Source organism: Bombina bombina, chromosome 4 (assembly GCF_027579735.1).
Source record: "Bombina bombina isolate aBomBom1 chromosome 4, aBomBom1.pri, whole genome shotgun sequence".
Taxonomy (NCBI): domain Eukaryota; kingdom Metazoa; phylum Chordata; class Amphibia; order Anura; family Bombinatoridae; genus Bombina; species Bombina bombina.
The window spans coordinates 434,103,494-434,121,635 of record NC_069502.1 but is presented as its reverse complement, the minus strand read 5'-3'; the positions used below and the strand labels follow the sequence as shown (position 1 = coordinate 434,121,635).

The window sequence follows — 18,142 nt, the reverse complement described above, 5'->3', positions numbered from 1 at the left end:
TATCTTTCTGCTTCTCGCACTTATGGAACAAGTTCTTAATGCGCCTTATAAACTAATTCTGCCAATATATCTTATTTCCTGACATGGCTTTGCTTGGGCACTAGTATGCAAATTGTGTGCTTCCTATCCTCCACCATCTATAGATCCAGATCCTGGCCTCTTCTATAACTTGGGGTTGGTCACTTGGATTATCTATTCCCTCACCCCTAGACAGCACAAGGTCATACCGACCCATTACTCTCTATACCGCATTCATCCTATCCTCTAATTAACTAGCCATATATCAGTAACACCTTTAATTTACACAAAACCTATTTTTATTGGCCTCTACCCCACTGCCTATGCCTCCCTGCCTAAATAATAATAATATAAAAAACTATCTGACCTAACTATCTATAAAATAAACATGTGCTCATCAATTACAAATGACACAAATAACACTATCAAAAAAGCCACAGAAAAAAATAAAATAAAAACATCACACATAAAATATAGGATAAAAAGAAACACGGGGAATAAAGGAGATTTTGTTTGGGAAAAGAAGGGAGGGATATTATGAGGGTGAAGGGCATGGGAAATGGGGATAAGGCTTCTTTCATGGGTAAAGGACTAGGAGTGCAATCAAATGTAGAGGGAAAGGTACACAGTAAAGGATGTCTGTAAAAAAATACAGTAGAAGTGGAAAAATGTTATGCTAGGGTTAGAAGAAAAGGCATAAATGAAGGAATAAATGGTTTTAGGACAGGGGTAGGGAAGAGGTTATACGGAAGGGCTTAATAAAGGGTGGGTTGAAATGGGTTAAATAGGCAAAGTATGTGGGTGCAGCTGTGTGGGGTGTAGGTATGCTATGACTGCATGTTTGTGTACACATGGGCCTGACAAATGAACATATGAGACAAATATAAGTGATATATATGTATGTAGACAAAGATTTAATGCTAAGCAAGCACATAAAAACCTACACAGTAATTTACTTTTAAGTGTTTGTGTCTAACCTGCTAAAGCTGGTCACAGCACTTGGGGTAGTGTTGCTAAGCAACATTAGAGTCGATCATAATCCTGAAAGCAAATGTAATGTTTTTCAGCAGAAAAGTACCATTAAAGTCTATTGGGATGTTTTTCGATAAATCATTTGATACATTTTTCTAATGGATTGTGAAAGTGAAAAAAAAGTTTAAAAAAAACCACTGCTATTTTTGTGCACCTGGAAATGGTCACTACACTCTGATGACTCACAAGCAGTACAGTATGTTGCTGTACTTTTTGGCTAACCATAGCATGATCTTAATATTGCTGTGTCTCCATTTTAGTTGCTACATTTTTGTGAAGCAATTTCTTGAGATTTAGATCAGTTACTTTCACTAGCCACCAATCAGCAAGCGCTACCTAGGTGCTGAAACAAAAATGGTTCGGCTCCTAAGCTTACATTCATGCTTTTTTCAAATAAAGATTACAAGAAAACGAAGAAAAATGAATAATAGGAGTAAATTAGTTGCTTAAAATTGCATGCTCTATCTAAATCATGAAAGAAAAAAAAAATTGTGTTTCATTTCCCAACCCTTTGAGTGCTAAGCACTGTCCCACCTGGGTGCTAAGCTGTTAGCGATTACCTTTCCAACAGTGGGTCTTGGGGGTCTGTAGCTGCTTAGATGCCTGAGATACAGGCTTCTAAGCAGCATGCCCCCATCTCATATACTTAACATTGTGAATTTTAAATAAAGTTGCACGGTGACGTCATCACGTCATTGCGCATGACGTCACCGTGCATAACGTGAAGCCCCGGCAATGCCTGTCACTATGCAGGCCCGATCGCCAGGGTAGGAGCCCCCAGATCTCCCTCAACGTGGGAGAGTGCTAGCGAGGGCTCTGAGCCGTTGTTAGCACTCAAGGGGTTAAAGGAACAATCCAGCCAAAATTGTAATCTACATGAATGCATTTCAGTTTTGAATAGAAGCATTTTGTCATATGCATGCATTAGCAAAAATGCTTCTAATAAAAGCTGTAGCTGTTTCAAAAATGTATTTAAGTATGCACCGTGCACCAGCATTTAAACACAGCACTGTCTTATAGAGCCTAAGGTGCTTGCACCATCTTATAATGATTCAGTTTATTAATTGCTGACATGATACAAGCCTCACTTGCACTCTCTGCAGCTGCAGTATGTACAATGCTGGTGCACTGAGAATATCTAGCTATGCTACACATGCATGTGCAGACAACATTTTTAACACTAAAACAGTGAGAACTTCTACTTGCATTTTTGCCAATACATGTATATTGGAAATATGCTCCTATTCAAAGATTTAATTTATCTATGTGCATTGAAATTTTGACCGGAATGCCCCTTAAAATGTTTAATTCCTAACCTTACAATCTGGTGTGTTGCCAAGTTTAAAAACCTCCTGAGGCTTGAGCACAAATCTTATCAGACTCGCTGCAAACCTCACCTTTGCTTCTTTCAAAATATGCTCTTACATAATGCATAAAGTATGGACACAGAACTTCACAAAGGGTCTCTTTCATCCACTAAATTTAGTCAAGATAGGGTTTATATTTTTATTATATTCCCTAATTCTGTAGGTAGAAATTCAGATGTTGCAGTCTACTTCACTTAAAACAATACGAATACGATCGGGTTGATTGACACCCCCTGCTAGCGGACGATTGGCCGGGAATCTGCAGGGGGCGGCATTGCACCAGTAGTTCACAGGAACTGCTGGTGCAATGATAAATGCCGACAGCGTACTCTACATCGTATAATGTCCGTCCGCACTATCATAAATAGTCCTCCAAGAGAACAATGAAAAATGTATAATTCAAGTAAATTAGAAAGTTGTTTAAAATCTTATTCGCTATCTAAATCACAAAAGAAGAAAAAATAGGTTTAATTTTCCTTTAAAGGAGATTTTGTGAGGTGCGAGAATGTGTATCCATGGACCATGATGTGGGCTGAATTTCACTCTAAAGAGCGCCTCACTATTTGGTGCTTTGACTTTTTAACAGCTTTGGATACACAGGGAAATGGAAAGAAATTTGGCAGCAAAAAATCTACTGCTCTTTTGAAAATCAATGTAAGTATTGTCTTTTATTAATATGCATGTGTTTGTAGCAATTCTACTATATTTAAACACATTTGTGGCTGGAGATTATTTTTATTTTTTTATATGCAGTTAAAATAATGCAGTTCTAGAGAAAGTCAATTTATCTTAATCCACTTAAATGGACATGAAATCCACAATTTTTTTTCTTGATTCGATTTAAAAAAATGTTCCAACTTACTTTAATCAAATTTGCTTAATTCTCTTGGTATACTTTGTTGAAGGAGCAGCAATTCGCTGCTGATAGCTAGCTGAACAAATCTGGTGAGCCAATGACATGAGGCATATACTGTATGTGCAGCCACCAATCAGTAGGTAGCTCCCAGCTGTGCACTGCTGTCCTGAGTCTATCTAAGTATGCTTTTAAACAAAATATACCAAGAGAACAAAGCAAATTAGACTTACTTCTGTGATTACCTTGTATCTAAACCTCTGCAGACTGCCCCCTTGTTTTAGTTCTTTTGATAGACATGCATTTTAGCCAATCAGTGCTGACTCCTAGTTAAATCCACAGGAGTGAGCACAATATTATCTATATTGCACACATGAACTAATGCTGCCAAGCTGTGAAAAACTGTCCAAATGCACTGCCACTGATAAAAAAAAGAGGTGGCCTTTAAGGGCTTAGAAATTAGCATATGAGCCTAACTAACTACTAGGTTTAGCTTTCCTGTAAAGAATACTAAGAGAACAAAGCAAATTCGATGATAAAAGTAAATCGGAAAGTTGTTTAAAATTGCATGCCCTATCTGAATAATAAAAGTTTAATTTTGACTAGACTGTCCTTGTAAACATATTAACAGTCAGATATTATATTCATCTTACTGCAGCCTGCTTACACTATACATGAGTAGGAATGTGTCAGTGACTTTCCTAACTACAAACAACATAAAAATATGTTTCTAAAAATATCTTGCCTTTAAAGCTGTTTTTCCATATGAATACTAAACACATTTCTATAATGTTAGTCACACCAGTAACATGACGCGCTCAGCATAGAGAAGGCTGTGAACAAGCCAGAGATCTCTCAGGGCACAAACCATTGTGGCTCCCAAGTCATCATAAAAGCAGTTCTTCTCTCCAAGGACAGAGCAGAAGACAGGTATGCCCAAGCCCAACACTATACTATATAATGATAAAGTATAAATATAGAGGTGCAATATGAAGGATTACATTAAAGCAATTGTAGATATTTTTATTTTCAGTAAGAATAGCAGAGATCAACTGAACATTTGTTGGTGCTTGATAATCTACAATGGATATAAAGAACATATTGATTTGGTTATTGTCTGTTGTTTTAACCCCTTTCATGCTTTATGTATTACTCTGGTGCATTAATGTTCACTCCAGGTTTTTAGATCGTTATCTACTATGTCAAACTTTTTTTATTTCAGTTATAAGTTTTACTTGGTTAATTGCTTATATTTTTGTAATTCACAGAGCTAGTGGGTTTAAAAAAAATATTTAGTAACTTTAGCTCAATGCTTAATTTCACTAAGAATGTAGAGATCTCTCCAGTGAAACATTTTTGTGGTTGGAGATGAATTCTTTGTTGAGTTTAAACTGAAAAACAAACGCCTAGATTTAGAGTTTGGCGTTAGCCGTCAAAACCAGCGTTAGAGGCTCCTAACGCTGGTTTTGGGCTACCGCTGGTATTTAGAGTTGTGTAGGTAAGGGTCTAACGCTGACTTTGCAGCCGCGACTTTTCCATACCGCAGATCCCCCTACGCCAATTGCGAATCCTATCTTTTCAATGGGATCTTTCTAACGCCGGTATTTAGAGTCGTGGCTGAAGTGAGCGTTAGAAATCTAACAACAAAACTCCAGCCGCAGAAAAAAAGTCAGGAGTTAAGAGCTTTCTGGGCTAACGCCGGTTCATAAAGCTCTTAACTACTGTGCTCTAAAGTACACTAACACCCATAAACTACCTATGTACCCCTAAACCAAGGTCCCCCCACATCGCTGCCACTCTATTAAATTTTTTTAACCCCTAATCTGCCGACCGCACACCGCCGCCACCTACGTTATCCCTATGAACCCCTAATCTGCTGCCCCTAACACCGCCGACCCCTATATTATATTTATTAACCCCTAATCTGCCGCCCCCAATGTCGCCGACACCTACCTACAATTATTAACCCCTAATCTGCCGACCGGACCTCACCGCTACTATAATAAATGTATTAACCCCTAATCTGCCTCACTCCCGCCTCAATAACCCTATAATAAATAGTATTAACCCCCAATCTGCCCTCCCTAACATCGCCGACACCTAACTTCAAGTATTAAACCCTAATATGCCGACCGGACCTCACCGCTACTATAATAAATGTATTAACCCCTAAAGCTAAGTCTAACCTTAACCCTAACACCCCCCTAAGTTAAATATAATTTAAATCTAACGAAATAAATTAACTCTTATTAAATAAATTATTCCTATTTAAAGCTAAATACTTACCTGTAAAATAAATCCTAATATAGCTACAATATAAATTATAATTATATTGTAGCTATTTTAGGATTAATATTTATTTTACAGGCAACTTTGTATTTATTTTAACCAGGTACAATAGCTATTAAATAGCTAATAACTATTTAATAGCTACCTAGTTAAAATAATTAAAAAATTTACAATTAAACCTAACACACACTATCAATAAATTAATTAAATACAATACCTACAAATAAATACAATTAAATAAACTAACTAAAGTACAAAAAATAAAAAAGAACTAAGTTACAAAAAATAAAAAAATATTTACAAACATTTGAAAAATATTACAACAATTTTAAACTAATTACACCTACTCTAAGCCCCCTAATAAAATAACAAAGCCCCCCCAAAATAAAAAAAATGCCCTACCCTATTCTAAAATTAAATTAGAAAAGCTCTTTTACCTTACCAGTCCTTAAAAGGGCCCTTTGCGGGGCATGCCCCAAAGAATTCAGCTCTTTTGCCTGCAAAAAAAAAACATACAATACCCCCCCAACATTACAACCCACCAACCACATACCCCTAATCTAACCCAAACCCTCCTTAAATAAACCTAACACTAAGCCCCTGAAGATCTCCCTACCTTGTCTTCACCTCACCGGGTTCACCAATCGGTCCAGAAGAGGGTCCGAAGTTTTGATCCAAGCCCAAGCGGGGGCTGAAGAGTGACGTCCATCCTCCGGCTGAAGTCTTGATCCAAGCGGCGGCTGAAGAAGTCCATCATCGGGCTGAAGTCTTGATCCAAGCGGGCGCTGAAGAAGTCCATCATCGGGATGAAGTCTTCTATCAAGCGGCATCTTCAATCTTCTATCTTCTGGAGCCATCTTCTTCCAGCCGACGCGGATACATCCTCTTCTACCGACGCCTACTCGCCGAATGACGGTTCCTTTAAATGACGTCATCCAAGATGGCGTCCCTTGAATTCCAATTGGCTGATAGGATTCTATCAGCCAATCGGAATTAAGGTAGGAAAATTCTGATTGGCTGATGGAATCAGCCAATCAGATTCAAGTTCAATCCGATTGGCTGATCCAATCAGCCAATCAGATTGAGCTCGCATTCTATTGGCTGATTGGAACAGGCCAATAGATTTTCCTACCTTAATTCCGATTGGCTGATAGAATCCTATCAGCCAATCGGAATTCGAGGGACGCCATCTTGGATGACGTCCCTTAAAGGAACCGTCATTCGTCGGGAAGTCGTCGGTGAAGATGGATGTTCCGCGTCGGCGGGATGAACATGGATCCGGAAGAAAGAAGATTGAAGACCCCGCTTGGAAGACTTCTTCAGCGCCGCTTGGAGGATCACTTCATCGGATGGAAGACTTCTTCAGCGCCGCTTGGAGGATCACTTCATCGGATGGAAGACTTCTTCAGCGCCGCTTGGAGGATCACTTCTGCTGCTCCGGATCTCCTCTTCAGTTCCATCGGTGGCTCGGCTGAGTGAAGACGACTCAAGGTAGGATGATCTTCAGGGGGGTAGTGTTAGGTTTTAATGTTGGGGGGGGTTGTATTTTTCTTTTACAGGCAAAAGAGCAGTTTTCTTTTGGGCATGCCCCACAAAAGGCCCTTTTAAGGGCTGGTAAGGTAAAAGAGCTTTGAACTTTTTTAATTTAGAATAGGGTAGGGCATTTTTTTTATTTTGGGGGGCTTTGTTATTTTATTAGGGGGCTTAGAGTAGGTGTAATTAGTTTAAAATTGTTGTAATAATTTTCTAATGTTTGTAAATATTTTTTTATTTTTTGTAACTTAGTTCTTTTTTATTTTTTGTACTTTAGTTAGTTTATTTAATTGTATTTAATTGTAGTTATTTCTAGCTAATTTATTTAATTAATTTAATGATAGTGTAGTGTTAGGTTTAATTGTAGATAATTGTAGGTATTTTATTTAATTAATTTATTGATAGTGTAATGTTAGGTTTAAATATAACTTAGGTTAGGATTTATTTTACAGTTAATTTTGTAATTATTTTAACTAGGTAGCTATTAAATAGTAAATAACTATTTAATAGCTATTGTACCTGGTTAAAATAAATACAAAGTTGCCTGTAAAATAAATATTAATCCTAAAATAGCTACAATATAATTATTATTTATATTGTAGCTATATTAGGGTTTATTTTACAGGTAAGTATTTAGTTTTAAATAGGAATAATTTATTTAATAAGATTTAATTTATTTTGTTAGAAAAAATTTATATTTAACTTAGGGGGGTGTTAGTGTTAGACTTAGCTTTAGGGGTTAATACATTTATTAGAGTAGCGGCGAGGTCCGGTCGGCAGATTAGGGGTTAATACTTGAAGTTAGGTGTCGGCGATGTTAGGGAGGGCAGATTAGGGGCTAATACTATTTATTATAGGGTTATTGAGGCGGGAGTGAGGCGGATTAGGGGTTAATAACTTTATTATAGTAGCGGTGAGGTCCGGTCGGCAGATTAGGGGTTAATAATTGTAGGTAGGTGGAGGCGACGTTGGGGGCGGCAGATTAGGGGTTAATAAATATAATATAGGGGTTGGCTGTGTTAGGGGCAGCAGATTAGGGGTTCATAGGGATAACGTAGGTTGCGGCGGTATACAGAGCGGCATATTAGGGGTTAATAATAATATGCAGGGGTCAGCGATAGTGGGGGCAGCAGATTAGGGGTTAATAAGTGTAAGGCTAGGGGTGTTTAGACTCGGGGTACATGTTAGGGTGTTAGGTGCAGACGTAGGAAGTGTTTCCCCATAGGAAACAATGGGGCTGCTTTAGGAGCTGAACGCTGCTTTTTTGCAGGTGTTAGGTTTTTTTCAGCTCAAACTGCCCCATTGTTTTCCATGGGGGAATCGTGCACGAGCACGTTTTTGAAGCTGGCCGCGTCCGTAAGCACCGCTGGTATTTAGAGTTGCAGTGGCGGTAAATATGCCTGTATGCTCCCTTTTTGGAGCCTAACGCAGCCCTTCTGTGAACTCTAAATACCAGCGGTATTTAAAAGGTGCGGGCGAAAAAAAAGCCAGCGTTAGATACGCGGGTCATTACCGACAAAACTTTAAATCTAGCCGAAATGTAGCTCTAAAGACAGTGAACATATCTGACTCCACTTATTTTAAAGGGACATGAAACCCGATCTTTTTCTTTCATGAGTCAGACAGAACACACAATTTTAAGATAAAATAATTTTTATTATTTTGTAGCAAAGGCATAATAACAACAAAGAAAAAAAGGGGGGGGGGTGTAAAAGGAAAACAAATTAAGAGAACAGAACACCTGGTTCACTAAAGATACATAGTAAACAGGGTGATTCAATTTACAAAACATTAGAACATTCGGTTACTAAGTCATAACTAATAGAGCCACTGTTACATGAAGGGCCTGATACCCTCCTTCATTGTGATACAAGAGTCCAAGTAATGAAGAATCTCCTGCTTGGAGTTAAATGCAAAATAAGTATGTGTACCATATAGTATGAACTGGCCCTAACAAACAACACATTTCCAGGAAAAGAATCAACATAATATAAAGATAGTAAAGGGGGGAAAGAGTTAGGTGAAGCAAAGAGAGAAAAGGGGGACAAGATACAGACAAGGGGATACCTCCTGACCTCACCTCTCAAATTTCTAGTCCTTATTATGTATAGGATTAAAATGTCTCCTTTTAATCACTGTTTTACCTGTCTTGTCTAAGGACTCTAGATTCCGTAGGGAAGAGCCTTCTAAGTTGGAGGTTCTATTGGATTAGACTAGTGTGTTAGGACACATTGTGTAGTATCCAGTAATACCAGACCTTCTGAAATGTTTCTTGGGTGTCTAGGAGAAATGCTGCCTGTTCTGACATGCTGTAATAGAATTTCATTTTAATTTTGATTTCTTCCCAGGATGGGGCCCCCTCCCTCCAATGGCGGGCTATACAAATCCTTGTGGCTGTGCATGTTATCTTAATAAACAAGTTTATATATTTGTTAAATTCTTTAAGTCTGGTGTGGAGTAAAGCTTGGTCCATGGTGAGCTTAATAGGGCTGTCTAGAATAGAGCTAAGAAACCTGGATAGTTGGTTCCACACCCTATGTGTATGTGAGCAGTCCCACCACATGTGTTTATAGTCCCCCACTTCCCCGCAGCCTCTATAACAGAGTCTAGAACTATCTTTGGTGGAGTGTGAGGTTATCAGTGGAGTTAGGTACCAACGAAAGTTGGTCTTAATACAATTTTCCCACATATCTGCGCTCAGCAGTCCCCTCCCCGCACTAGAGAGAGTTATATGCCAGTCCTGAATCTCCATTACCTTGTTAATATCTTGTTCCCATTTGGTTTGTAGGTTGGATTTGGAGTTCTCTAATGCTAGTTGGATTGCTTGATAAAGCTTGGAGATAGTGTTTTTGGGCCTGGATGAGGAGCTACATATGTTCTCTAATATGGAGGGCAGGTTTTTAGTCATGGATGGCAAGAGAGGGTGAATGATGGAGGAAAGCTGCAGGTATAGGAACCATTCTAATTTAACTGGTTGTAATTTTTCTTGTAGTTGTGAGTAGCTCATCATTTTCCCTCCTACTATAAGGTCAGCTATTCTATAGAGTCCTCTGTTTTCCCATTTTTTAATAATAATGGGAGCCAGTTCATAACTAACCAGACTAGTGAGTGTAGCTTTAATGCAGTGTAGAGGAAGTAGGGCCAAGGAGGTAGTCAGCCTGGACCATTGCCTGATCATAAAATCTATCACAGGGTATTCTTGTTGTTTCCTACCAAGGCACCGTTTAGGGTCCCAGAGAATTATGTCGCGTGGGATAAGTCCTGCAATGTCTGATTCCAGATGAGTCCAGATTATGTCTTTGTCAGGGTCGTTGAGAAGGGCAGTCTGCGCCAATCTAGCTGCTTGATAGTAATGTTTGAGGTTTGGAGCCCCCACCCCCCCCAACTGCCTGTTTCTAGTGAGGACTGACGCTGGGATTCTAGCCTTTTTGCTTCCTATTATAAAACTAATAATATGCTTTTGGAGGTCGTCCAAGTCTGGGGTCGGTATTCTAATCGGGAGGGAGCGAAATAGATATAGGATCCTTGGTAAAATCATCATTTTGACTGCCGACAGTCTACCAAACCATGAGAATCTGAGTTTACTCCAATTATTTAAATCTTGTTTAATAGATTTGTACATAGGGGGGTAATTTGCCTTATATAGTGTCGTTGAGCTTGTGGTTAGGTTGATCCCTAGGTATCTGAGGAGGCGTTTGGACCATTTAAATTCAAAGTTAGCCTCTATCAGCTTTTTGGTGTGGTCTGGGAGGTGTATGGGAAGTGCTTCACATTTCTCTAGATTAATTTTATAGCCTGATATAGAGGAGAAGGAGTCGAGGGTTTGGTAGAGGTTCGGCAGCGTTATCAATGGCCTTGATAGGGAGAGGAGGACATCGTCCGCGAAGAGTGTGAGTTTGTATTCCGTCTGCTTTATTTTAATGCCTGTTATGTCTGGGGATCTTCTAATCTGCTGGGCTAAGGGTTCTATACACAGTGCGAACAGCAAAGGGGACAAGGGGCATCCCTGACGGGTCCCATTGAGAACAGCAAATCTGTCGGATTGGAAACCCATGGCTCTCACGCTCGCTGTGGGGGTGGAATAGATACTTTGGATTGCGCTCATATATTCCCCGGAGATGCCTATCTTGGACAACACTGCCTGCATATATGTCCAATCAACTCTGTCAAATGCCTTCTCCGCATCCAAAGATAGGAGCAGAGAAGGCGTTTTCGTTGCATGCATATAATCAATTAAGGACACCATTCTCCTGATATTATCTGGGGCTTCTCTATTTTGGATAAAGCCTACCTGGTCGGGGTGGACTAGTCTGGGAAGTATAGGTTTGAGACGATTGGCCAGGATCTTTGTGAAAATTTTGAGATCCTGATTTATTAGGGATATAGGCCTATAGTTGTGGCACATCGTCTTATCTTTGCCTGGTTTAGGGAGTACTATAATTTTAGCGTCTAGCATTTCAGATGGGATCATATGGCCTTTTAGGATGGAGTTGCAAAATTGGACTATATGTTTGGTGAGAGATGGTTTAAAGTGTTTGTAGTAGTCTCCTGGGAAACCGTCAGGGCCCGCCGCCTTGCCTGGTTTTAAATCTTTAAGTACCCCTAAAACCTCCCTATCTGTAATGTCAGCATTTAATGATTCTAGTTCTTGTTTGTTAATTTTGGGTAAAGCTGCCTCATCTAGAAAGGTGTTTAGGGAGTTACGTGTCATTTCTGTTTTAGTGACCTTCTGTCCGTCGTATAAAGATCCATAGTATGTCGCAAATGAGTCGACTATATCTTTGGGGTTTGATGTCAGGACCCCTTGAGAGTTGTAGAGAGAGTGGATAGACATGTCTCTAGTTCTATTCCTAATCTTATAGGCCATGAATTTATCAGGTTTATTTGCATAGAGAAAGTATTTAGATTGAAGTCTAAGCCCTGCTCTGGACGATTTGTCAGAAAGTAATTTGTCGAGTGTTTGTCGTTTGTCCTGTAATGATTTATATATACTAGTTGATCCTGTCAGTTTGTGACGTTTCTCTAGACTAGCTATATCTCGTTGGAGAGAGTCGAAAAGAGTTTTCGCTTTACGCTTAGCGTGTGACTTCATTTGAATCAGTAAACCTCTTATAACTGCTTTGTGAGCAGCCCACACCTGTATGGGGTTATGTACAGTGTTTGTGTTGAGATTCCAGTATTCCTCCATGTGTCTGAGTATCGTCTCTCTATGGTTTGGGTATTTTAGGGTTAAGGGGTCAAATGTCCAGCTTTTGGTGTTATTGTGTGGGAGAATCCCTTTCGTCTTAAGTGAGACAATTGAGTGATCAGACCACACACATGGATGAACAGCGGAAGACACTGAATTGGCTATCAGGATCTGACTTGAGAAAATATAATCTAAACGGATTATTTGCGATGTGCTGTAGAGTAGAATGTATGGTCGGTTGTAGTGCCATAGAGGGCCTTCCATGTATCCAGTAGGTTGTGACCTGCTATAGTCTTGAAAATTGAGAGGACCTTTTTATTCAATCTATGTTGGGCGGCTGTGAGGGGGGTGTTTGAGGTTTGGGACTGCGTGTATAGAGAGATATTAAAGTCCCCTGATAGGAAAATCCTAGTTGTATCCCAGCTAGTGAGGAGATATGACAAATTAGTAAAAAACTGCTCTTGATGCTCATTTGGGGCGTATACATTACAAAAGACTATTTCAACCTCATTAATAGTGCCTTTAATGATGAGGTATCTACCTTCCTTGTCTATGATGGAGTCAGTGTGATGAAAGTTTAGGGAGGAGTGAAGGAGTATAGACACCCCCCTTTTTTTCTGGTTAACCGTCGAGTGGTAGTGTAAAGGGAATTGTTTCTCCCAGTACTTCGGGACTTGGGAAGACATAAAATGGGTCTCTTGCATAAAAATGACGTTGGCCCCAAGGAGTTTATACTGTGACATAGCCTTCCTTCTTTTTAAGTCTGAGTTAAGGCCTCTCACATTATGTGAGACTAGTGTAATGTCAGTGCTAGCCATCTAAATTTTTAATAGGTGTCTTGAAGTCATTATGTATGTGTGTAATCTTGGTTACCTGACCCCTTGTATTGGATCCATCTGAGTTTGTTGAACCTGAGGTTCACTTGTGTGTGTCGGTCCAGCTTCTACATGACAGGAGCATTTGTGGTCGTTTTGAGGGTGAGGAGGAGGAGAAGAATAGAGAGGTAGAGGGGGATACATTCTGATAGGGAAAGAAGAGAAGAAAACAAAACAGGTTAATCATGTTATACATCACATTATCAACCCATACAACTGAACCTGGTATAAATAACAAAAAAATTATTACAAGAATAAACATAACAGCTTCAAGGGGGACTTTCAAGGTCCGAGGAGGTGTCACCTATCTCCACGCTTAGTGCTTAAGGCTAACATGTTGGGAGAGTACCTTCTAAGGGAACTGTATTAATAAAGTAAACATGAGAATCTGCCTTTCTGGTAGTAAGACTGTGTAACGTTAAGTAACTAGAAAGGGGAGTAGCCCCTGCTAACTGAGTAATACCTTAAACTAACAATATATATGGTAGTTATCTAAAAACGTAACATTATTGTTGAGACACTGCTTCTAAATTTGGATTAGGAGCTCGTGAGTTTAGTCTATATGTCATATTGTCCAGGTAACCTCGTGTGAGACAGAAAGGAATCTAGATCAAAAAGGTTCAGATTGATCCAATCAAGTGTTTTTAGATTTCTTTGCAGGGATCTTCGCCCATTGTGATCTCTGTGACTTCAGGGATATCCTCTGAGGTTTCGGTGTCTCCGTGTGTGCTGAGGGACCTTGAATAGGGGGTATTTCTAGGTCCAGGGCTTCACATATGTCCGGGATCCCTTCTGCATCTTTGATAGTCAGTAGTTTATTGTCCTTTGAAATGTGGAGGGCAAAAGGGTATCCCCACCTGTACTGGATCTGATTTTTCCTTAAGAGGGTTGTGAGCGGTCTCAGGGTTCCCCTTTTCTGTAAAGTCATGTTACTAAGGTCTTGGAAAAAGTGTACCACATTACCCCTAAATTTGAAGGTAGGTTGTTTTGCTGCTTCCCTAAGGATCTTATCTTTTACAGGGAATCTCAGGAAGGCCACAACGACATCTCTGGGTGGGAGATCTGCTCTGGGCTTAGGTTTGAGTGCTCTGTGAGCCCTTTCTATTTCTATTTCTGTGGATGTATCTACTCCAGTGATCGCACAAAACAGTTGGTGGAGGTATGAAGGGAGGTCTGCAGGTGTTACAGACTCCGGAATGCCTTTGAGGCGGATGTTACATCTTCTGTTCCTGTTCTCCATATCCTCCAACTTATCAAGTAGATCATTGACTGCCAGCTGATGTTGGGAAGTCTGTTGGACCACCATCTCAACATCTTCAACAATGTTGTCGTTGTTTTCCTCCAGGGACTCCACCCTTGCGCCCAGGTCTGACATGTCTTTCTTTATGTCGTTTAAACTTTCGTTCATTGAGGTATGCATGGCGTCCATTTTGGCCCAAAGCTTGTCAAAACTGCTGGTGATATCCTGTTTGGATACAAGTAGGTGGAGGTCAGCTCTAGTTAGAGGCGTGTTATCCTCCATGGGAGTGGGCTCCGGCGGAAAGGCTTCATTGGATGTCCTGTTCTCCATGTTTTGTTCAACAGGGTTATCATTCTGTGTTTGCTTGAAGTAAGAGGTGACAGGAGTGTTTTTCCCTCCTCCCCCTTCTCTGGTTTGTTCAGCCTTCTTGCTGCCATTTTAAGATCCTGTCTGATATTTTCTGTGAGAGGTTTTCTTATGGAGGAGATAGAAGGGTTAATTTCAAGACTGTTATAATTCTTCAACTTTCTTGATTTTAAACTTTTGTGCTTAATTCAACTTAGTGCAATACTATCTGTAACCCCTAGAAAGCAGGCTTGCATTAGAAATGAAAGATTGCTGAAAAACATAAAGTCCTCTATGAGTTATATCTCCTTTAACCACAAGATGGCAGGCTTGGATTAGAAATGAGAAATTGCTGGAAGAAAATGGATCTTCTGTGTAATACAACACTATTGTCCACAAGATGGCAAAACGTGGGAATAAATGGTGATACTTCAGTAATGGCTGAGTGAAGAGAAAGGGAAGAAAAACCTTTCAAAAGACAGTAAAACTATTGGAAGTTCCCTTAGAGTTTTCAATATTTTGGAGTCATTTAAGATTCTAGTAGTGAGCTTGTAACCTGTTAGGGCTTATGATACTCTTAGCTGATCCCTGTTAATTACTATGAGGGAGTGGAAGGGGTTCATGTGTGGGACCGATTATAGGGAGAGGGAATCCATGTAAATATTGCTGCGTGGAGCTTGTTGGCTTTCCAGGAATCCAGGCCCAACTGTTATGTGACCCTAGGGTTATTGCCTGAGCTCAGTGGGAGGATTGTAAAATTATGGCTTCCCTTACATGCCCATTCCTTATCTCAGGGTTAAAGTACGTTCTTAATATAGCAACCAGAGGACCGGGTTTGATCAATACTGAATTTGTAAAGTTGCTGCTGTCCCTGTAATTGCGTTAGTTACGCATGATCTGTGCCCCTGTTAGATTGTTATAAGTAGTGGACTTAGCGGTGTGTGGAGCGGTGCCAGAGTGTATACTCACGCTCCAGAGGTAAGGTTTTCCTGCTAGCTTGATGGTCGCTACATTGCCTAGGCTGTCTGAGGCGGGTAGTTGCCGCGCTGATTCAGAAGGGCAGCTCCTGCAATGAAGGAAGATGGCGGCTGTGACCGGATCTTTGCGTCCTTGAAAAGAGGCATTATTTGAAAGGTTGGGGTATAAAACAGTTATTTCCTAGTGCACCGCATGTTTATGGTGCTACATGTCTCTTTTGTAGTCCTCTCAGAGTAGCTTTGTGCGGGTGGTGGTGAATCTCCTCGGAGTGAAGTGTGGAGCTCTATGGAACAACGTCCATCTTGGTTGCAGGCAAACTCCGCCCCCCAGAACACACAATTTTAAACAACTTTCCAGTTTACTTCTATTATCAAATTTGCTTCATTATCTTGGTATTCTTTGTTGAAGGAGCAGCAATTTACTGTTAGGAGCTAGCTGACCACATTGGGTGAGCCAATGACAAGAGGCATATATGTGCAGCCAACAATAGCTAGTTCCCAGCACTGCATAGCTGCTCCTGAGCCTATCTAGGAATACTTTTGTTTAACATAAAGTATTAAGATAACAAAGCAAATTAGAAAATAGAAGTAAATTGGATCGGTGTTTAAAACTGCATGCTCTATCTGAATCATGACAGTTTAATTTAGACTTTACTGTCAAAAGGGACATTAAACATCTTTTGTTTGCCCCACACTCCCTTTAGAGGCCAAAAAGTAAATTTTTTAACATATGTTTTTAAAATGTTGCAAGTCGCCTAAAAGTATTGTTCAGTTAATTGCAATATAACAATGTCAAGAGATGAGTTCAGGTGAATCAGAGGAAAACCAATCATGTTTGATTTGGTTTACAGTAAGGTTGTCCAATCAAAAGCCCTGGGGCCACAATGCATTTTTTTTTATTTTGCCCCCACTTCCATATGCTATAGTTCTCTTCTACTACTGCCCAATATTTGTAACACACTGCGTTTGCCTCTCTGCACTGCAGTTGGCTTTTTCTTATATCTTATAATTTTGTGCATTGAGTTTAGGCAATGGGTCTGAGTATTGGCCTTGATCATATATACAAGAGTGCAGGGAATTGTGGCAACTAGTATTCCTGTGAGTATAAAACACTGAATATAGTCATATGTGGATTTTTTATGCCAGCTCTGATGCCAGCTATATCCTCAATAAAGACCTTAGAACAGATTTTAATCCAGGGTAACTGATATGAAGCATAGCCCTACAATATTTATTCCAGCTATATGTACAATTAAAGGGACAGTCTAGTCAGAATTAAACTTTCATGATTCAGATAGGGCATGCAATTTTAAACAACTTTCCATTTTACTTTTATCATCAGATTTGCTTTGTTCCCTTGGTATTCTTTGTTGAAAGCTAAACCTAGGTAGGCTCATATGCTAATTTCTAAGCCCTTGAAGGCCACCTCTTATCTCAGTGTATTTAACAGTTTTTCACAGCTAGACAGCCCTAGTTCATATTTGCCATATAGATAACATTGTGTTCACTCCCATGGAGTTATTTATGAGTCAGCACTTATTGTCTAAAATGCAAGTCTGTCAAAAGAACTAAAATAAGGGGGTAGTCTGCTGAGGCTTAGATAATCCCAGAGGTATTAAATTAAGATAACTATGATGCTTGTGCAAAATTGGGGTTTATCTAACTTTTTAAAGAATCAAAATACTAGAGTAAACTGTCCATTTTAAGGCCTTAGGCCAGATGTATTGCCCCTTCATTTCCATTATGACATTTACCTTGGACGTAAAGCAAGACTCTACAACCATGTTATGACAGCTATATGTCAATTTAAGACCACAAATTACATTAACTCTATGCCCCAATAATCACTAATTTCTGATGATGACCCTTGCAGTTCCTTTTATGTCATCTACATACCCAATTGATACTACAAATCATTAGAAGTCCATGTTCAATGGAGGAGATCAAGGAATCTGGGAAGATTTAGCCATGATTTTACAGTCTAGTGTTTGAATTAGTTAAGATATCTATTTCATAACATGAAAATGTGGTTAAACGTGTGATAATTACAAATCTTCATGAGCAAAATACAAGAAGACAATGCAAAAAAAAAGTCAACTAAGTGATTCTGTATTGGTCTAATGCTTATAAATGATAAAAATGCTAAATCACGTGAAACTGATGCTTATATATGAAGCTTACTATTAAGATTTCTATGTAGCTACATTAAATTGTAGAGGAACTTTAAACATTTAGGACTACAGTGGGATCTCGGTTTACGAATTTAATTCGTTCTCCGGGACGTTTCGTATTGCGAAAAATTCGTAAACCGAAACACGGTTTCCAATAAGAATGCATTGAAAACCAATTAATGCGTTCCGGAGGTGAGAAAAAAGTCAAATAAAGGCTCCAAAACCTGCTGCAAAAGGCTCCAAAAGGCTCCAAA

At 39.5% G+C, this 18,142-nt stretch overlaps 1 protein-coding gene across 1 annotated transcript in view; it reads left to right on the top strand.

Moving 5' to 3' along the window:
* Positions 1–4,064: 4,064 nt before the first annotated feature.
* The window catches only part of LOC128656388 (uncharacterized), a 104,365-nt gene continuing 90,287 nt past the window's right edge, over positions 4,065–18,142 (top strand). The window contains exon 1 of the mRNA XM_053710261.1: positions 4,065–4,200. The gene's annotated coding sequence lies outside the window, so the exon portion shown is untranslated. The remainder of the gene's footprint in view (positions 4,201–18,142) is intronic.